The sequence below is a fragment of the Equus caballus genome, chromosome 17 (assembly GCF_041296265.1).
Source record: "Equus caballus isolate H_3958 breed thoroughbred chromosome 17, TB-T2T, whole genome shotgun sequence".
In the NCBI taxonomy this organism is placed as follows: Eukaryota; Metazoa; Chordata; class Mammalia; order Perissodactyla; family Equidae; genus Equus; species Equus caballus.
In genome coordinates, this window is record NC_091700.1 from 94,325,945 (window position 1) to 94,349,527 (window position 23,583).

A 23,583-nucleotide genomic window follows, 5' to 3' on the forward strand; every position below is an offset into this window, starting at 1 on the left:
TTAAATCCCCCTAAAAGGTAGTATTTAAGAAGTATAAAGAAGAGCCCTATTGAAAAGGAAATGTACTGGTGTTAAAAATAACTTTTTTAGGGGCCAGCCCGGTGGCCGAGTGGTTAAGTTTGCGCGCTCCGCTTCTGGGGCCAAGTGTTTCACTGGTTCAGATCCTTGGCGTGGACATGGTACCGCTCATCAGGCCATGCTGAGGCAGCATCCCACATGCCACAACTAGAAGGACCCACAACTAAAAATAGATAACTATGTACTGGGGGGATTTGGGGAGAAAAAGCAGGAAAAAAAATAATAATTTTTTTTATAACGGTAAGATTATGAGAACATTTAATAATTATGAAACATATAAATATCAAAAGAAATTACCAAATGTTTTATTTAACTCTTTAATTCATGGGGGGATTAGTAAGATGTTACAAACAGTTCAAAGTGAAATTCAAAATACCAAATACACACTTATAGGTGAAGGGGAGTAGAATTTGCCTCCCCAAAATATGCCTCTTTGGCATAAGGATTATTTGGGGCTGGTTATTTTTGAGAGGCTGCAGACATGGGAGAATCTCTGAAAACAGAGTACTAATTTCCCTTTTATTAGAGACATTTACATTTATAAGGAAAATCTCCATGGAAGGGTTCTCCCTCTCTGCACCAGGAAGAGGATGGTTAAATCTCTAGAAACTCTTACCAATGGAGAAGGCAACAAGTTACATCTGTATACAACCTTGCCCCTGTTTACTGTGCTTTTCCTGGTCACCTCCCATTAACTGCTTCCCCCACTCTCATCCTCACATCTTTACTTTATCTTTAGCTAAAGACGGTATTTAAGGTGATGGCTTGGGCCATTTCAGAGAGTAACTCAGTTTTCCTGGGTATCTCCTGTGTATACAGGAAGTATTCATGTTATTACACCTCTTTTGGTTTTTCTTCTGTTAATCTGTCTTTTACTACACGGTAGGCTCTCAGCCAAGAACTTAGAAAGGTAAAGGGAAAATTACTTTTCCTACTCCCTACATAGGTAAATCAGAAATGCTGAAACGAATTTACAGATAGATGCAAAACTGACATTCTCCATGGAGGTGTATGTGTGGGCGAGAGAGGTGTCCAAGAATCAGTTGTCCCTTCTAGAGACAGAATTCATTTCCATGTCTATAGACAGGTGTCGCTTTAACAGTTGCTACAACTTAAGGAGTTACACCTAGTTCCAAAAAACTATTAAAACAGATAACTTGAAAGTTTGTCCTCTAATAGACAGGAAGCTGCTTTTTCTTTTTTTCTCTTTTCTTTCACTGACAGCATCTTTCCTGATAGTGATGAACCAATATATGCCTATAGCTGATGACCACATTCCATGACTTGCCAGCCTTTTGGCCCTGTCCATCTCAGACAACCTCGCATGCTTACCTTAACACTAGCTGTATCTCTCTTCAAACTGGATGAATGGTATCCATGTTGTATGACTTAATATATGTTCTTTCACTAAGAGCAAAGTGTTGTGAAGAATCAATGGATCCTACACTCGCACACATACACACTCAATGCACACACACTCACGTGCACACACACAGGCTCTGGAGTAGGACCCCCTTACTTCTAATCCCAGAGTCTATACTCTTAACCTCTGGGCCATATTATGGTGACAGTTCAGTTAAATAGCATATGTCCATAGTCCATGGTAAAAAAAATTTAGCAAAGTTTCAGATGACTCTACGTTCCTTTTTTGCCCAGATCGTACAAGATATGTATAAGCGGAACAGAAAAGTTAATTTTTTCTCCCCTCCTTCTTTCCTTCCTTCCTTTCTTCCTTCTTTCTTTCTTTCTTCTGGAATTCTCTAAAGCAAAGGGAGAAAGGAGGGGGAGAGATTGGGCATTGGGTCAGTTAATTTCATCAATGTAGACAAAGTTAAATTAGTAGACAGAATTCTCAAGATTGATTGTTTTGATTGATGAAATTAAATCAAGGAAATTGCCAGTTCTCCACTTCACTTGGTGCAGCCTCAGGTGTGACTTGAATTGTGGTGGATTGGAAAGTAATCATGGGAAAAACAGGTAGGGGAGAAACAGCACACGGCTCCAAAACACAAAACCAAATAATGAGCATCCAGTACTTTACAGTTTTCATGCCCTTTTATAGTCTTAGTTTTGTTTATTTATGCCTTTAAATTTAGCATTTTCCTAAAAATAGAAAAAATAGTTTGCTTTATGGATAAAGAATCAAAATAAAATATGTTCAGGAACAGGAGTAATGTGAAGTGAAGTTTAAAAAGTAAGAAGCCAGGAGCAAAGTTAATCCACAAAATCTGTTTGTGAAGTCATTGACTTTCCCCCCAAGGAGCTTCAAGGTCAACTATAAACCTTTGTCAGTAGAAGGGAACTGAAAAACACAAGCAGTTACCAAAAGCACAGTCCCTGGGTAAAAAGGAAGCCAGCTGATGCGAAATGAAAGAGGCCTGCTATAAATACTAAAGAAAATAATTTTCAGATTTACTCTCCTAAGGAAGACATGGTGTGATCTAATGACTATCTTTAAAAAAATCTTCTTATGGTGGTTTCTTAAAATACCCTTCCAGAGAAGGCAATATCATTGCAAAGTCCTACTTAGAAAAACATTTTTTGGGAAAAGAAAACAGAGAGGAGATTAAATGATGTCCAGATATGCAGGTCTCTGACGACTTGACTTAATCCAGGAATGATTTCTGAATAGCTAGGATAGGATGGATTTAATTTACACATCTGCTGCATTTTGTGTGTTTATGTCTTTGCTCATTTTTAAATCAAGACTTAATTCTTTGGTGTTCTTCCTTGAGTGGCTTACAAAAATCTAAGCCTCAAGAGCACATATTATGTATACCGCACTCACACCTGCACAGTCTCTTGATGATATTATTAGTATTCTGTCACAACCACTGGAGATAGAATATAGTTAGTTTTTATGAAGAATGTCCTACAATATCAATAAGTTGATTAACTCTACGTTTTCTCTTTAATACATTCCAAACTCTTTCTTCCTCTTCTCATCAAATTTGTCAAGTATCTAGTCCTCACTTCTTCACCTGCATTCATTTCCTGGTTCCCTGTCATCTGGTTTTTGCTGTCTACGCATCACAAAACTTCCCAGGGAGAAGCCTTTCATGGCCTTTCCAATATGATGGATGCTTTCCTGTCACTACATTTAAACTCTCTAGTCCCTCTGATTCTATCACCGTGAACTTCCCGGGTTTTCCTCATTACTCTGGGCTCTCGCTGTTCCTCTCTTTCCTGAATCTTCTTTTACTCGTCCTTTGAAGGCCATCATTCTCCTAGATTCCATCCTCAGCCCACAACTTTTCTTAGGCTACCTTATCAACCAGGGGCTTGGCAAGAAACAGACGGCACACTTCTACGGCTTTCTACTTAATGAGGAGAGTTCACTAAAGGTACTATTTACAAAGAGGTAGGCAGTGTTGAGGGAAATCAACACAGAATACTTGAGAACTGTGGGGCTAGCAACAACAGGAGACCTCATCATCCCTAGGCCTGAAGGAGCTCAAGGAATTAGAGGTCCATCAACTGGAGCTGTGCTTTAGCAGAGTTACGCTCAACCTTTGGTGATGCACTGACCCAGTGTGGAGGGAGCTCAGGAAATAAATATGGTTTTATCTCCTGATTTTTCTCTCAATGTCTCCCACTGATGGACTCAGCAAAAGACAGAGGGCAGGAGAGCCCACGGATACAGTCCACTCAGGTCAATGTTCTCGGGGAGAGGGCAGATCTGAAGTGCAAATGGAAGACATGAAGTTGTACCACATCCTTCCTGGGTGATCTGATCCATTCCTATGATTTCAACTACAACCAACATGCATGTGAATTTATAGCATTAACTGCAGATCAAAGCTGGCTGCACCTTATAATCACCTACAAAGGTTTTTTTTTTTTTTTTTTAACTAAAATATAAAGAAATAAAACTATGTCCAGGCCACACCCACAAAAAATTTGATTTAATTGGTCTGAAGTTGGGCCTGGGCTTTGGTAATTTTTTAAAGTTCTCTAACGTGCAGTCATGTTGAGAATCAGTTTTAGGCTTAATATCTGTAACAAATTTCGAGCTCACTTACGCAACTGCCTACCAAAAATCCCCACCTAGATTTCCCATATGCACTTCAGCCTATACATGCACAAACTAAACTTTTTATTCTCCCACAAGTGGATTTCCCCTGTTATTATTATTATTATTATTTTCTCACTTGGTGATGCCACTATCCAGCCAGTTTCTCAAGATAGAAACCTAGCTTCACCAATGACTTAATAGCCATTTACAGTTCTCTGTGCCCACTCAGTTCTTTCTTTCTCCTTTAGCTGCATTGACTCGTTCTTTATGTAAACTCCTACTCTTCCCTTAAAATGTGTCTGTCATTTCTCAACATTCACAACCACTCTTTTCACAACTACTCGTTAGGTATCTTCAAATTTTTATTCAATATTTTTATGAATAAGCAATATTCTTAAAAATATAATTAAATACATCATGTACCTCCCAAATTAGTTACAAACCAAATTTCAGCACATTAAAAATTACTGGCATTAATCTCTATTTATACTGATTGACTGTAAAATAAGTCAATTTTATAAATTTGAATTTATAAAAATACTAACAAGATCCTATTTTTATATGTTTTAAACTGTGTGATAATGTGTGTAACTTTTGCTTTAGGTAAAAGAAGCTTCTGCTGCTAAAATTGTTAACTGCCATTGTTCCCAGTTGTGAGATCCAGAAAGAGCAGCAAAGAGATGCTGTGGGAGCAAAGGGCTGGAGTAGTCCACTGAATGCTTCCTTCTGGTGTAATCCTCCCCACATCAGAAATGAATCGATCTTGTGGGGCATCTACGTGGCACACTGGGTTTCTGAAAAAGCCATCAAGACGACAGGTGGGGGAGGCCGCAGCCATCCTCCTGGATTCACGTGGAAACATTAGCCAATAATCCAGATTTCCCCCACAAATCCAAGAGAGCACAAGAATCCTTAGATTTATCTAACATTTTTGTAAACCAACCCTTGAACACTATAAATATCAGAGTAATTACGAATATGAGTTGATGTGAAGCGAGGAATCCTGGCATTCCTCTTAATTAAAACATAAAACACAAATCTTGATTCCAGTTATTGAGATATATAAAGTAATCAAACTCATAGCAACAGAAAGCAGAATCGCAGTTGTCAGGGGCTGAGCAGAGGGGAAAAAGGGAAGTTACTGCTCAATGGGGACAGAGTTTCAGTTTTGCGAGATGAAAAAGGTCTGGAGATCTGTTGCACAACAATATGAATATAGTTAACGCTACTGACCTGTACACATAAAAATTATTAAGATGGTAAATTTTATGTTATTTGTGTTACACAACAATTATCAATCAGTCTTGACAAAAAGATCTCAGCACACGGATTCTTTCCTACACACCCCTAAACCAGTTAAGTATCTCATTTAGTGCTCCATAGTTTCTGAGATTATTGTAACTACTCTTTTATATATCTTGCTATAGTACATTTTCTGTCTCACTCTCTGTGTTCCCACTTATAGGACTTCACATATTTTTTAGTGGCAGGAACTAGTTCTTGTTGATCTTGGTAATCCCAACCCTCAGTGCACTGCACACTACACAGTGGACCCTCAACGATGCTTAGATTGAATGAATGAATGGCTGAATGAATCAGATTTAAAATATCAATCAATAGATCTCAGAGACCTTTAGAAACATAGCTGCTAACTGCTTGTTCATTTGACACTACTTCATCGCTGTTCCAGGCCATATGAAGGTGTTTCAGTGATAATCACTAGCCACAAACCCCAGGTGGGCCTACAAAGACCGTTCGGTAATCGCAGTTCTTCCCCCAATGTCCTGTTTTTTGTGAAATCAACTGTTTCCCCAATCACATACTGAACACGTGCTCCAGGCATCATTCCAGGTGACTTCACACATATTCCCTTTGCTGATCTAATCCGCATGTCAACTCTCACAGGTAAGCATTATTTACCCCATTTTCTAGATGAGGAAATTGAAGCACAGAGAAGGAAGGTAGCTTGTCCAAGGTGACACAACCATGAAGCGGATGACCTTGAATTTTTTATGTAAATGCACAGAAAGTACACAATCAGCTTGATAAATTTTTCAAAGTAAACCCATCAGTGTAGCTAGAATCAGATCAGGAAATAATATATCACCATCATCATCCCTAGAAGTTTCCTTTGGGCCCCTTCTCAGTAACATAACCCTGAAAGGTAAACACTATCTGATTTCTATCATCATACTATAGTTAAGCTTACTGTTGAGTTTTAAATAAGTGTTCCAATATAGAACACAAGCTTTTCTTTCTGGCTTCATCCACTAAAGAAGCTTTGAGTTTCACCCATGTTGTTGAGTACAGCAGTATTTCATTCATTTTTATTGTCTTGTAGAATCCCATTCTATAGATACACTACAATTCATCCATTCTTTCATTGATGGACATGTGCATTGTTTCCTGATAGGACTATTCCAAATAATGCTACCATGAAGATTTTGTACATGTCTTGTGGTACACATATTTATATATTTCTGCTGTATAAATACCTTGGAGTGAAATTATTGGCTTGTAGGAGATCTTGAATTTTATTTCAAATAATTTTACCCAATTCCAGGGCTTTTTGACAAGTCTGTGCATATCCTTTTACTGTAGCCCTCAGGCATATCTAAATACTTTATCCATTTAATTATTTATACATACATTCAACTATTTTTCATTATGTATATGTGTGTGTATATATACGTATACATATGTGCGATGCATATGTGTGTGTGTGTGTATGCGAGAGAACATGAACATGATAGAGGTCATTATGCACAAGGTACTATGCAAGTCCTGGGGTAAGATGATAAAACCATCCACACCTCTTCACAAAGCTTTACAGTCCAATAGTTTGACTCACTGTAGTTAACCAAGAGGCAACAAACAATAACAGATTTGGCATTTCTAAATTCCCTGTCATTCACAGAGCCAATTAGACTAGCTTTGATAAATTGAAATGGCAAAAAACAATTTTTGATCACATCAGACTTTCCTGCATTTACATAAGCTGAACCATTTATTCCTAGTTGCTGCACCCAAGACTATAATCTTTATGTCTGAGATGCTTCCTGAAGTCAATACCTCTCAAGACCAAGAACCTGAGTATTACAGAGTGTCAATATTCAAAGTTTTATTGTATTATCTTAAAGAGATAGTATAACATCTAAGACCATCTAAGTAAGACCAGTAGATGGTGGGTCAAAAGAATTACGACTATATGATTTAGTCATGGCCCCATCACAACCATGATATGTGAGCTTTCACTACCCACTGGAATTTTGGGGGGCTCAGTTTCCATATGTAAAAGAATTATTGAACCAAATGAACACTAAGTTCTCTTCTGGTTTATGCACTTTTTACATCAGTTTATAGCTTATGGTTCTTGAATTGTTTGAATTATGGTTCAAAAACTCCACCCTTAGGGAAAGTGTTTACAATATCCTTGACTAACCTCGTCCTTTAACAGAAAATCTGATTGAATTCATTTTAGAATACACTGCATGATATTTAAAAATAAAATAAACTTCTAATAGTTTCACTTAGTAGGTAAGAATCCATATTTACCTGTCAGGCCATCTCAGTTAATACAGATTATGTGGATCTAGTGAACAATCCCCAGGTTTTCTTAGTTATTAATGATTTAATTACCTTTATCATCTTTGAGAAGAAATGTCCCAACCAAGTGGACAAGAAGGTCAACCTAAAATTTTAATGTCAATTGTAGCACACACACAAAATAGTATATCCAATTCCACATCTTCAGCTCTCATAAAATATGACTTTTCCTACATATTTTTTCTGGATGCCATCTTCGCTCAATAAAAAGCACATTTCTGAAGCATTACTGTGAGTTGCTATTTATGCCAGTCAATAATTCACATCATCTGCAAAAAACATGTTTGTATCCTTTCGACAGGCTTTAGAGATGAAAGGAAGGAATTTGTGTGCTAAAATGGCTTCATGTACCCAAATCATGCAAATTTCCTATGATTTGCAGATGTGTAAATTGCTTCTGTTTTTTTCAAGAGTAGGTATACAACGGTATGAATCTCAAATCATCTTTTATCCCACCTCATAGTTCTGAAATATTGTTCTTCAAATGACGAGAACTGATTTACTTTTGAGGCATTGTGAAATTCTGAATGGAGTCTAATCTTCCATTTTAATCTTTTATGAGGCAACTGGGTAAAAAATATTACAAATGCAAGATGTGTGTCAGTGTATGCCCACAAACATGCTTACATAGCATATGTATATATGACGCATTAATGGGGATCAGATCTCATGGAACACCAGAGTGGCTTGAAAAATCCTTAGGATTTGGCACTGAATAGGAAAAAGATGGTGTTTAATAAAATCTGGACAATATCACAGGGTTCTAAAAACTGTCTCGTACATAGAAGACACTCAATTAAGTGTTTTCTTATTACCACAAAATCCTGTGGTTACTCTGTGAGCATACAGAATAAAGACAGAATGTTTTAAGTTGTTAGATTTCTTATGCTTTTTTGTTGTATTTATTTATTTTTTATACAATATACATATAACTACTTCACCCATTTGAGGAGAAATGACCTTTCCAAGACATCAGAGAAGCATTTAATTCTATGGAAGAAATGTCATTTCAGGAGATATCCACATGTGTTGGAAACAAACAGTTTGTTAATCTGTTTCCCAGTGGGTTTGTGGTGGCCTTTTCAATCACATTAGAGTTTCCTTAACAAATATATAATGATAGAACACTGTAGGTTTAAAAGCCACTTCAATGAAAAAAAAGAAAATAGCATAGTGCTCGAGTAAAAGCATGATAAACACTGTGCCCATTGGTCCTAAATGCAATGAGTTATGATGAGAAGGGATATGGATAAATTCTGACTTACCAGGAGCCACCCCAGCAGGAGCAAAAGACCATAACTCCTTTGTTTTTTCCAAAGGAAGAGTCAAAGTACAATGGAATCTCTCTGAAACCTTTTCAGAGTTCCTCAGTAGGTCCTTTTTCTCTTTTCTACCTAATAGCCATTCACACTGTTCAGCAACTTTCTGAGCCATAAATAAAATCCACCAAACTGGTAAGAGCACTGCAATGCACTATTTGTAATTTGAAACAAGATTTTGCTGTAACTAGGACAGGGAAGTCACGTTGAACAGCTTGTGTTGGATGACGGTTTTCTCTCTGGACTGGAGCATACATATGCTCCGGTTTTCTGAAGGAATCCCTAAGTGTCCCTACTGTGCCCTTAGGCTGGGGACCAGCAACCAGAAGCCAGAAATAAGCAAAGAGCTGAGGTTCACGGTCCTTTCTCCAAATACCTTCCTTCTCTTCCTCTGAGAAAGGACGCATTATCTTATGGATAGAAAATCTCTGAGGCAACCTCAAGGAGCTAAGTCCCTAGACCTGGGGGAGTCTGGAGAACACAACAGAGAAAAGAAAGAAAGGAGAGGGAGAGAGAAAGAGGGAAGGCAGAGAGTCCAGATGGACACAGGAAACTCTCCTGGCAAATTTTCGACGTTTGTTCTTGGGCAGCTCTGGAGTTTGAACTGGATTCACTTTAGCATATGCTGGGGAATGTAATTTTGTATCCTTCCTTTAATGTACATAAGAAGTATCAGTAGTTAAAGTGAATAACTTAAAAACCACTTTTCCTCTTCATTTTTATTTGTTGATACTTGCAAGACTCCTCTACACCTACTTTATAAGAGGGACTCACTCATTCCTACTTTGAAAACTATGAATTAAATTTAAATCTTTCCTAATGGTGCCACTCATGATGATCTCACCAATTCTTTTCCAAGTATTCAACAATAAAATCATCCATATTATTCCAGTGACATACTTTTTAGCTCTAAGAATACTGTGGACACAAGCTATTGCAGAAAAAAAAGAAAAAGCCATAAGTTGGAATGTCTCTACAAAATTTCAGCAGGAATTTGACAAACATTTCATGCCACACATTGCAATTGGGGGCTAAACATTGCTGTTGAAACTTTTTGTCTTCTAAAGCTAAATCTTTCTTTGCCAAAGATGTCAATCACTTAATTTAATCATCTTTTAAAAAAATCCATCTTTCTTGCTAGTATGTCCTCAAAGACTTCTGTCCTAAAATAGAAATGTAGAGAAATCTCTTCCAAGTATTCCTTCTCAGAAGGACAAGCCTTACCTGCTGCTTCCCTTTGAGCCCCCAGATATCTTGGTTTCTGTTGCTCCAATTTATTATCTCCTTCTATTGCTCCTAGGTGAATAATGTGCAACTGAGCACCAAGCCATGGCTTCCTCTTGGCCCTCACCATCCTGAACGTCTGTGAAAGTGCCTATGGCTGAATTATATCTGCCTCCTACAAATCTCACCTACTTTGGCCTCCATGGATCTCAAATTTCCCGGTTCATCTTGTCTCACTCCTTTCAAATTTCCCTTAATGACTCCATTAGTCTTTCTATCCCCAAATGTGGGAGTCCCCACATTTTACTCTATGTATGCTAATTTATTCAGTAAAGGTACCTATGACTTTACTTTTTTACACCTGGTGTTCCTGCCCCATCTGCTAACTGTCCAAAGGGAAATCCCTTTGGATGATTGATTGTCATCTCAATCCCAATGTGTTCAAACTTGAACTAATCACCTTTCTCCAAAAACTGGCTCCCTTTAAAATAATCCATCTCTGTCTATGGTATAGAGTCATTGCTCTTGTAGTACATTTTGGAGTCATCATTCTTTATCTGCTTTTTTTTTTTTTTTTCATAATTTCATCCAAACTTGTTCATGCTTTTTCTTTAAAAAATGATTTGTGTTGACCCATTTCTCTTCATTCCTATGGCTACCCCTTCATAACTGATTAGCTATAATTCCACACTTATCTATAATTATCTATAGATATGGTAGATAATCGTATTATCTATCATAATCTATAATTCTACATTTACGTTATTACACAATTCTTGAGCCAAAACCACTTTGCCTTCCAAAGACCACCAGTCTTCTTCAATCCTACCTTATCAATGCCTCCTAGATCCTACTGCTTCCAATCTAAATTCTCTCTTACCTGAACCAAGCTTGCCCTCAGCTGAGGTTATTCTGATTCTGTGTGGTTGAAACTTGTCCCACTGGAAATAAACATAGTAGTGTCTCTATTATAGTATATCTCTTTATGCATGTTATTTTTTAAGAACTTTTTTTTGTTGGGAGATAATTTCATATTCTTCTGTATGAAAATGATTCCTTACTATAGACTTAATTTGTTTTAACAACTCAAACCTTGTCTCTTAGACTTTCACAGTTTCTTCCTGTAAAGAATAAAACCAGCCTCTTCATCTATATCTGTTTATCATTTTTATTTCATTATCTCCATAACTCTTTCCCTGAAACAGACACAAAACCTAGAGCATCCTCCATTATTCCTTATGCCAAATTCCTAGGCATGAATATAATTCAGGAGTCACCAACATATTTTAATGATTTTAACTTTTTTCTCTTACCACAGTATAATTTGAAATTCACTGTATTTACAAATCAGTCCATTCTTCATCTTCCTAGTTTCATTCCCACACCCGCTGACGCCAGTCCTCCCTTTTCCTTAATTTCTCTCATATACCTTCCTCTGAATCCTCTGACCTGCCTGCTCAAGCAGCTTTTTCTCTCCTATCAGGTTCTCTTTTTAACAAATTGCCTCCTGAGCTGACTTCATTCTGCTCTCATCACGTTAATCACCGGCATTACCTAACTCTCATATCCAGATGGACTTACATGTTCTTACATTTCATCCTTCTCTTTCCTTTACTGGCCTCTTCCATATCTAAAACCCCTTGAATAAAAGTAGTCTTGTAATTAATTGGTAGTAAATTAAAGGAAGTTCATTAGTTATCTAATTTAGAGTACAATATCAGAATATACCATTATTCAATAAATATTTGATACTGGCAATAACTTCAGGTTAATAACATCCTAGAAGATTATATACGATATAGTCAAATAAATATATCCTTAGGTCCAAAGAGATAAGATATTCAAATTTAAGGAGTACTGCCCAAAGCTTATTTCATCCAAAGACAGATAAGCGAATATGTTTCACAGAAGGCTGTTCCTCCCCAACTTCCACCCCAAGCTCTCCAGTTCATATGCCTCCACCACCCCAACTCATGCAACTTCTAGGCGGTACGTCAACTAATGAACGAGACGCTCCTAAGGATTATGACATTTCCTGTTGGCAGTCTACACATTCTTGTAAACCAAATGCTCCGTGCTAGCAGGTTAGATACAACCTCAGTGTAGGTGTGACTGCAGAGAAGACCCACTCGAAACGCATCTAAATCTGTAAGAGAATATAGTTTATACTTGGCAAATCTGGCTCAGTATGAAATGACAATCAACTTGAATATTTCTGCCTAGATTTGCCTTACCTGTGTTTCTTCACGTTCCCCCACAGCACAGTGAATTCCTATATTGGGGAATTTACTTCCTTGTATTACAATGAGGCTTTTGGGTTGAGATTTGCGGGTCCTCCCTACCAGTTTGTATATGTGGGCACCTTGAATTATGCACCTAAGTTTTTCCAAACACCTTAGTAGATGATTAATACATGGTTTGTGAATGAAAGAGAAAAGATGAATATTTGTAGCTGACTTCTCTACAGAAATTTCCAAATTACTGTTTGTTTTATCCCATTAAAAAAAGACATCAGGTAGCTGTGGGAGGATGCAATTCTCAAAAGAACACTGATATAATATTCATTGCCATGACTTTAATCACTAGTCATTATCATATACTACCCAAGAATACGTCCAGCCCATGGATTTAGTTTGAGCTTGAAATCATAAGTCCACTGCCTAATCTACATCTCATCTTGGATATTTTAGATATTGACAAGTGGAGTCACTAGCTTTTCCATCCAACCTCCCCAAGACCAACTTTGCCTGAATGGAGTGATTGGCACCTCTATCTACAAAGTGACTCAAGTCTGAAACTGGGTACCCTTCTTGACTCCTCCTTCTTCCTGGTTCCCCACATTGACGTCACCGCTAAATCTTACCTATGCTTCCCGCTAAAGGTCCTTTACATCCATTTACGTCTCCACTTTCTTACTGGTCCTATTCTAATGTAGGCCAAACTGTTTCTTGTTGTAGTAATTATTCTCCTCTCTGACTTAATTCTTTCTCAGTTCCAATCATTCTCCACACTGCAATCAAAACCATCTTTCTAAAAGTGATATCATAATTGTGGCTCTCCTGCTTAAACAACTTTGTTATTAGTCTTAGACTAAGTTCAACACTTTAAAAATACATATTACTCCACGATATAGCCTTTCCTCTCAAGCCTTATTTCCTGTCACTTACCCAATATCTCCCCACACCTAGACTTTTTACTCCCATTCATGGCAATTTCTTTCACTACCTTGAACATAGCATGCTTTCTTTTACTTGTGGACCTTCTCAAATGTTCTTCTGATTCAAATCTTCTCCATTGCCGTGTCCTTCTTTCAGACTAGTCAGTCTTCAGGTTTCAGCTTAGACATGACTTCCTGTGGACAGTCTGTCTTGGTCCCTAAAGTCTAGGTTTAGCGCCACTCCTATGTGGTCTCTTAGCATCTGCTGCTTCCCTCCTCAGAGCACTGATGCTTTAATGCCCCTTTAAATGCCGGCTTACTTAAAATCAATGACAGTGATTACAGTGTAGTGGCTACGTGAATATTGTTCTTTAAAGAGCCAAGCAGGAAATAATTATACAGCATTTTCATTTTCATACCACCTTTTGGGTTTCCTGGAATTTCTAATTTCCTCTCATTTTTTTCCTTCTTTCCTTCCTTTCTTCATTCTTTCTTTTTTTACACCAGAGCCTTTTATCATATCAGTGATTTGTCCAACATCTCTGTCTAATCAGATATTTTATCAGGATATTTTTATTTCTTTAATATTTTTTTAGAGGCCTCACTCCTGGGGGCATTTATCTTCTACTTCAATTATAGACTGATTCATATATATATATATATGTATATATATAGGATGGACTATATACTTTATATATACTAAAATATATAAAGCATAGACTGATTGTTTTACTGCTATTATTGTGGATTTCCCTTTACTATTTTCCCAAATTGCTTCTACTTCTTTAAATTCCATATCACATTTTTTCTTAGTTTGCACCTCTGTTTTGCTATAGCACATTCTAAAGTAATTATATAAGAAAATGTTGTTGAAAGTAAATTTCCAGAATTTTTTCATATTGTGAAAATGTTATGACTTGATCCTCACACTGGATTGATACAGTTCCTATAGACTGAAAATCAATTTTTCTCCAGAATTTCGAAGGCATTCCTCTATTGTCTTTGAGAATCCAGTATTTCTGATAAGAATTTTTAAAATTTTAAGTTGAAATAATATTACAAAATAGTTTCAAAAATAGTACAAAGCATTCCTGTATAACCTTTCCCCCAACTTTTCCAATATTATCACATTACATAATGGTGTTCCATTTGTCACAACTAAGAAATTAATGTTGGTACAACACTATTAACTAAAATACAGACTTTATTTTGGATTTTGCTAATTGCTCCCTGGTGTCCTTTGTCCTGTTCTAGGACGCCGTGCAGTAATGCCACATGCCCTCGGCCTCCACGTCTCCTTTGTCTCCTGCAGTCTGAGACACTTTCTCTCCTCAGTCTTTCCTGGTTTTCCATGGTCTTGGCATTTGTTTTTCTTAAAAATTGGCACCTGAGCTAACATCTGTTGTCAATCTTCTTTTTCTTTTCTTTTCCTTCTTTTTTTTTTTAATTCTCCCCAAAGCCCCCCCAGTACATAATTGGATGCTGTAGTTGTGAGTGTTTCTGGTTGTGCTATGCGGATGCTGCCTCAGTGTGGCCTGATGAGCGGTGCCATGTTGGCGCCCAGGATCAGAACCTGCCAAACCCTGGGCCGTCGAAACGGAGCACAAACTTAAGCACTCGGGGCCATGGAGCCCGGGTTTTCACATTTTTGCAGAGTACTGGTCAGGTACTTTATAAAATATACCTCAATTTTGCCTTGGCTAATATTTTCTTATCATTAGACTTGGGTTATGGATTTGGGGGAAGAATGCCATAGAGGTGCCCTTCTCTTCCAGGAAGAATTTTGATGTAATACTGATTTTTTAGTAGATGACTAGGTTTTTCTTTTGTGGGTATTTTCCATGATTTCAAGTGTTGTTTCCAGGTATGAGTCTTTACATTCATTGTGCTAGGTCTTCAGTGAATTTTTTTTTTTTTTTTTTTTTGAGGAAGATTAGCCCTGGGCTAACTACTGCCTGTCCGCCTCTTTTTTGCTGAGGAAGCCTGGTCCTGAGCTAACATCTGTGTTCATCTTCCTCTACTTCATACGTGGGACGCCTACCACATCATAGCCTGCCAAGTGGTGCCATGTGCGCACCCAAGATCTGAACTGGAAAACCCCAGGCCCCCGAGAAGAGGAACATGCGAATTTGACCACTGCACCACCAGGCTGGCCCCAGTGAACTCTTTTTGATGTGACTGTATTTTTAAGCTCTGAAGAATTCTGTTTTATTTCTTCTTTGATATTTCCTATCCCCCTTTATCTTTGTCCTTATTGAATCTTACTTATAGTAGTGCTTTTTGGTGGTTTGTTTACACTGTATCTTGAGTTGCTTTCCTTTTCGGAGTAAATTAGTCTTTATAATGACCTACTAATAGAGATTGTTTCTTACTTGTCTTTACCAAAAGTTTTAATAGGTGAAATGAACAGATTTTTCTTTCTGATCTCCGCACATTCAAAACTGAAATAAGGGAGGCATAATTTTGGCTTCTTTTTCTTCTTTTCATATAATTATATACATATATAAATCCTTTGTCCTATTTTGCCATTGAATACTTGAAAGCAATGACTCATAATTTTCAGCGTTGTTCATCTCCTTCTGTCCCACAGCTGACAGGGTGGGCATACGGGATGTATGCCTTGGCTTTCTCTCCACAGTCCTAAAGAGACGGGAGCCAAGAGTGTGGTCCTTCTGACACCAGACACTGTAAGCTAAGTGTGGCTGTGTTTTCTCCAGTGAATCGGGAAGATGGGCTACAGTTAACATCGATGAGATGGGTTTCGGTTACCAGCTGCTCAGCTCTGGGTCATCTAGGTTCCTGTAAGGCTCCCTGCCACCAGCATGAGGTAATGTTTCCTTTGTCATCAGCAACACTTTCCACAACCAAGTATTAGACCATTAGATAAAAGCTAACTTGATGATTTTTATTTCTTCGTTAAAGTAGGCCATATGCAGAAAATGTAAATTGGAGACTGTTTTCCAGATTTTCATGTTGTGGTTTATTCTGGCTTCACTAGTCCATATTGAGTTACTTCAAAAAAACATTTTCAACTGAAATTCTAGAGTCCCTTTCAAAAATCACTCCATCAAATATATACAACTTGCTAAGCAAATTAAGAATGTTTGGTCTAATACAAATCTTAGTTCTCATAACTGGAGCCAACAACAGATTTTTACAGCTAATTCTAGGTAATTGAGAGGCTGTTTATCCAGGTTACACACTATACCTACGTAGTCTTTTACCCCTCAATCTGCAACCTAGCTTTAGCTATGTCAGTATTAGTATTTCCATAGTGATGAGGGAAAGGTTTGCTCTTTCTGGAAGTGTCATTTAAAAGAAATCACAAACGGGGGGGCCAGCCCAGTGGCGCAGCACTTCAATGCGCACATTCGTTCCGCTTTGGCAGCCAGGGATCCCGGGTGTAGACATGACACCACTTGGCAAGCCATGCTATGGTAGGTGTCCCACATATAAAGTAGAGGAAGATGGGCACGGATGTTAGCTCAGAGCCACTCTTCCTCAGCAAAAAGAGGAGGATTGGCAGCAGATGTTAGCTCAGGGCTAATCTTCTTCAAAAAAATAAAAGAAAAGAAAAGAAAAGAAAAAAATCACAAGTGAGAGAGCTCAAACAAATGGCTAAAATCACAAGTGAGAGAGCTCAAACAAATGGCTAAAATGATATGTTAGATTATTCATGGATTAAAGTAATGCCTATCAAACATTAATGACTACAAATGAAGCTGTTCTATATTTATTTTGTGCAATAAATTTCCTTTTGGATAAACACATGGAAAGAGGGTGAATTTGTTAGTTAAAATGATACTTGACAAAATTTCAGAAACTATGGCACTCTCCTAATATTAGAAACATTTGCTGCTGATAAAGCATTTCTTCAAGTGTAACTTATCCCATGACATTAAGACACAAAACTTCATAACTAGATGGGAAGGACCAGCTACTTGAATGTCTCAGGGAAGCGTTCCTCCTCTTTTATATCTCAGAAGTTAAACATGTCATTTACTATCAAACTTGTTCCTACTCCTTGCTTCCTAGCTCGCTTTATGACATCCCCATTCAGGCAGCCTCCAGTCTATACTCATTGAAGACACAAGGCTCTAGGAAAACTTAAAGAGTTTTTTCAGACCAAAATAAACATACAAATATCTCTGACTCTGTTTGGTCATTTGGTCTATGATGGATCTAGAATGTAAGTTCTTTAAAAGTACAGTTTAGATGTTTGATTTGTTTAAGAAGTGTAGGGAATTTCCACGCCCATAAAGATGCCGTGTGGTGTGGCGGGGAGAGACACAGGCTTTGAAGTAAGACAGATCTGCAGTTAACCTTACCTCTTACATAGATATTGGAGGAAATTTGGAAAAGTCGCATAATTTCAAATCTCTCTTTCCATGTATAAATGGGAACATCTATGTGTATTCTGATGTTTGTCATGAGGACATTTATTAATGATATATATAAAATTAAGCGTCTTGCGCTATCTGGCATTTAGAAGTACTCAATAATTGTAGTTATTGTTTTTAAAACATAAGAATAAAAAGAAATATATCTCTCGTTCTTGATGACATAAATGATGATAAAAAAGCAGTTACATATATCCCAGAGTGTTAATGAAATTTAAGGTTAGATTTGAAATAAAATTATTTAATAAAGAAATACGAGTGTGAAGTGAAATCCTGTTCAGTCCTCACACTTTGAAAAAGTAGGCTTTTGAGAAGCTACAGCATAATTCTGATGCCTTTTAAGTGGCTTATACTCAGTAGGCATTAAGGTACTCAGCACTTCTTGTCTCCCTTTGTCTGTGAAGGCACACTTGGTAAACAGGTCCATTTCTCCTTCATGTCTTCCTTTCTTCCCTTCCTTCTAACAATGACCTGTGACTACAAGAAAATTGCCGTCAGGTAAAAGGCTTTTTAATAGATCCTGCGATGAAAATTATAATTACTTTAAAGCAGTAAAATTGTAATCCTAACAGGTACTACTCAGAAATGTTCTTCCTGTACACTCCTTTTACTGTTCAATGATCTTTTCTGAAGCTCTGAAGGAGTTTCCCCTTTGAAAGAACTGACATATAAAATATAGGCACTCTCCTACTACAGATAAGAGCCACTTTAATCCCATATTTTATTATTGGAGGGACAGACAAGTAGAAAGATAGATGATGTCAAGCGCTCAAATGATCAGACCTATAAAGGGCTAGCTATGGGGAGTCATAATTTTCCAGACCTCTCCAACACATGGCCTATTATCACTCTACAGCATAAAATGCAAACACAACTCTAAGAATTAAGGTAAAAAAACATATTTCATTGAGTGACCCTGTAGCTATGGCCTCACAGTTGCCTCTCACTATACACTGTTGATACTGGATTTGTCTACGTGACACTTAATATTCAGCTTCCAGGGGGGCTGAGAAAGGGGCTGTTAAATTGTGCAGAGTCAACACTTTCATAAAAATAATATGAAAATAATATTTTAAAATTATACAATGTGCCACAGCTGTATTAATTCCTCTATATAAATCATTTCAATTAATCCATTCATCCAATCTTAATGTTTTATGCATTATTCCTCTTGCTTTACAGTGTGGAATCTGAGGTTTAAAGACACTAGGTTATTTGTACATCCATGTTTATAGCAGCATTATTCACAACAGCTATAATGTACAAGCCACCCAAGTGTGCACTGATGGATGAATGTATAAGCAAAATGTGATATATGCATATAATGGAATATTATTCAGCCTTAAAAAGGAAGGAAATTCTGACATATGCTACAACATGGATGAACCTGGGGGACATTCTGCTAAGTGAAATAAGCCCACTAAAACAAGACTAATACTTTATAATTACACTCCTATGAGGTACTTAGAGTTATCAAAATCACGGAGACAGAGGGTAGAGTGGTGGTTTCCAGGGGCTGGGAGGATGGGGAATGGGCAGTTATTGTTTAATAACTATAGAGGTTAGAGTCTACAACTGTAACCGTAGAGAGACTCATTTTCACAAGTTGAAAAGAGTTCTGGAAATGGATGGTGGTAATGGTTGCATAATGATATGAATGTACTTAATATCACTAAACTGTACACTTAAAACTTATTAAGACAGTAACTTTTAAGTTTATGTGTATTTTATCACAATTTAAGACATTGGGGAAAAACAAGGCTAAATAACTCAACTAAGGGCACACGGTTAGCACTCAGGCAGTCTAATACTGGTACCCATTTCAACATCACAGTATTATGCTGTCTTTTTATAGATGACATGTTGCCCCATTCTTGAGACGGCATTCTCCAAGCATCTGGAAGTAAACCCTTTTCCATCGAGGTCTTTGAAAGAAGACTTGCCTCCCTAGTAAGCCAGAAGAATTTTTTGAAAATACTTAGAATATTGCCTTTTTATTTGATGGTGCCTATTTGAACTGCACACCACAAGATATCTTTTCTTCAGCCTTTTCAGAATGGATTTTTACCACAATTTATGATGCAGATGATCACACTAAATTATTTAGGTTTCAAAAACTATACCTTGTACTTGACTATCTAGAACAGTACTTATTTTACTTCAGTCCAATAAATACTTATTGAGTGCCTGCTATGTGCCAGGCACAGATGCCAGGATAAGGGGTTGCTTTGTGAGTAGGTACACTGGGAAAACGGAACCCACAGGGGTGTTTGGTTCACCCTGGAGAGAGAGGAGAAGTACCCTGGATTTGCTGACACTACAAGGACAGGTCCTGAAGAATGAGTAGAATGACAAAGGAGGTAAAAGCATGCTGGGGTAAAAGCATGCTGGGGTGAGGCATCTGCAAGAGCAAAGGCGCAGGTGACTCTCATACATCTCTGGAAGCGTTAGGAATGCAGTATGGCTATAGTGAATGCTACAGTGATGGCTCTGCGAAAGAAGGCCAGAAAAGCAGAGGTAAGGATGTGATGAGCCATAGTAAGGACTCAGGCTTTGTAATGGATAGTGACTGGATGCTTTTAATTGGGAAAGCAATATGATACTATTAAAGTCTATGAAATACCACTCTGGTGAACCCATGAATGAATTTGAAAGAAATCTAACACAGCTTTCTTTGCTTTTCTCCTCAGTATGCTTTGACTGTGTATATTTGGCCAAAGACAGCATCATAAAATTGGAGACCAATGAAGTGATTTCAAGAACACAGGAAAATTTAACTTAAAAGAAAATGATGGAATGAGCCAATGAGAGAGGGAATGTGATCTGGACATCTTGTTTTCACCTCAAAAGGAATAAGTGAGGGAGTCAGGGGCAGGGAGTTCAGATGGTACTTCAGTTCGGCCATCTCTCATGACCTTCATCCATGTCTCATGAAATGGAAGGGATTTTCTATCAACTGGACCACCCTATGTGTTAACAGTGCCCACCCACATCATTTAACATACGCAGTCATTTTTTAACACTTGTTACCATTTTCAAATATTGAATCATTTAAAAAAGGGTTCTAAAAAGGAGAAGCATGGAACATCTCTCAAGTACCTCATAGTGCCATACAGATGTATAAATCTAGAAAGTGAGATGCAAAAGGGATTATGGAAGCCACAAGTTGCAGAACCCTGAGAGAAGCCCCTGCTATACTGAGCACTTCTTTCCTCTCCTCCTGGATTTTACTTCTTTGAAGTGCGTAGGTCTGTTATCTCCACCATCAATATTTGTATGTTGCAGTCCCCTTTTATTGGGAGTATCATACAGTATTTCGGCATTTCCCATCCATCCAGTACCTAGAACACTGCTTTGTACACAGTGGCAGGTATTTAAGTATTTACCATTAAAAAATATAACCTTAAACCTAATCCAAACTCCCAGAGTAATGTGAGTTTCTCCCTTTATTTACAGTTTATAGCTAGAAATTGTGCTGAATGGACCTTACCATGGATGGTGGCAGCAAGGTGGGAGAAGGAAGGAGTACACCGAGGAAAGGAAGAAGGTGTGGAGGCCAGGAGAAAACCTTGGGCGGAGAACCTCTGTGATGTCTGTATTTGTTTTCCTTTTTTTTTAAAGAGCAGGTGACTATCTCCTGATATAGTTAACTTCCAAACTCCATTGTTTGGTATATGCCATAAAACTGGCAGTTTATTTAATTTCAATTCATTCTCTTTATTAACAAAGGCTACATTGAAGAGGAAGGAGAAGTCAAGAATATTTAAAGAAAAATATGGAATTCAGACTTAAACATTTTTTCCTCTTCTTTCCATCTATTTATCCAGCTGTATTTTCATATGACCTGAAGCCTTATGGCACAGGGCAGCCCTCAATCAGCTCTCAAAGTTATCCAATTCATGGAGCATTCTGGACACTCACATTTCCTCCAAACATACCCCTGTATATACACACACACACACACACACACACGCACACGGAAGGAGAGAAAGAAAGAGCTTAAAATCTCTTCTGTCTTTAAATTCCCATAATATTTTATTTATCTTTTTCATATGACTTATCACTGTTTCTTTTCTTTATTAATGATGTGCTACTAATATTAAGTATGTGCTATCTACTAATATTAAGTATGTGCTATATATCAAGCTCTGTATTATATATTTTACAAACATCATTTAACTTAATTATTTTAAATAATTTAATTAATCATCCTTATCTTGTGGCCTCTTTTCTATCTGAGGGCATGAAGACAGAATTTATGTCTGATTTTGTTTTCAAACATAATATATAATGTCTTCACATACATCCTTTCAGAGAGCAAACACGTAAATATTTGATGCGTGCATCAGTAATTGAATGAATAAAAGTCTTTAAAAGAGTATTTCATTATTACTCTTAAACCAAATATTCTATTAATAAACCTGAAGTTGTGGCTGTGTAGAAAGAATTATGAATTCCACATTGGAACATATTTTGCAGCAATTAACGTTTTCTCCTTTCATCCTATCACATGCTAAATTATATTTTTAAGCCATAATTCTAGTAATTGTTTATGAGACCACAGTCCCAAGTATTGCCGTAAAACTACTTAAAATTATTTTTAGTTAATTGCTTTATTGAGGAATAATTTGATATATAATAAATGTCATATGTTTAAAGTGTACCATTTAGTAAATGTGGCATATGTTTAATCCCTTAAAATGATCATTCCAAACATGATAATAAACGTTTTCATCACCCCTAAAAGTTTCCATTGTAAGCCCTCCCTTCTGTACCTTCCTGAAACTAACTCTTCCATCTCAAAGCAACAAGTGATCTGTTTTCTGTCACTTTATCTTAGGTTCTCATTTCCTAGAATTTTATGTAAAGGGAATCAGAGCGTATTCTTTTTCTGTCTGGCTTCTTTCATTCAGAATGATTATTTTGAGATTCATCCACATTGTTGCCTATATCAATAGTCCATTCATTTTTTTATTGGACTGTCTCATTGCATAGATATGCCACAGTTTGTGTATCCATTCATCTGTTGATGAATACTTGTGTTGTTTCCAGATTTGAGTTATTAACAAATAAAACTGCTGTACAACTCTTTGTATGGACATATGCTGTCATTTCCTGCAGGGAAAACCTAGAATTTTAAGCAATTGTCAAACTGTTTCCTAAAGTAACTCCATGATTTATATTCAGACCAGAGGTATGTGAGAGTTCCAGTTTCCTCCATATCCTGGACCAAAATTGCTGTGGTTCATGTTTTGAAATGTGCCTATTCAAATAGGTGCATAGGTGTATCACATTATGCCTATCATTCTGAACATCTTTTAATATGCTTATTGCTGCCCATATATCTTTGGTGAAGTGTCTGTTCAAATTATTTGCCCATTTTTAATTGGGTTTATTTTTGAATTTTGAGAGTTCTTTAGTTATCTGGGCTACTAATTCTCAGATTTATAAACTATTTTCTCCCAATATGTGGCTCGTCTTTTCTTTCACTTAGCAGTATCTTTTGAAAAGCAGAAGTTTTGATTTTGATGAATTCCAATTTACTAATTGATTCCTTTTTTGAACATGCTTTTGGTGTAGTATTGAAGACATCTGTATCCAACCCAAAATCACAAAGCATTTTTTTCTAGGAGTTTTATAGGTTTTGACCTTACATTTTTGATAAATTTTGAGTTAATGTTTTATATGGGGCAAAATATTGATCATAGATTTTTTTTTTTACATATGGATATCTAATTATTCCAATATTATTTGTTTAAAAGATTTTCCTTTATTCACTCAATT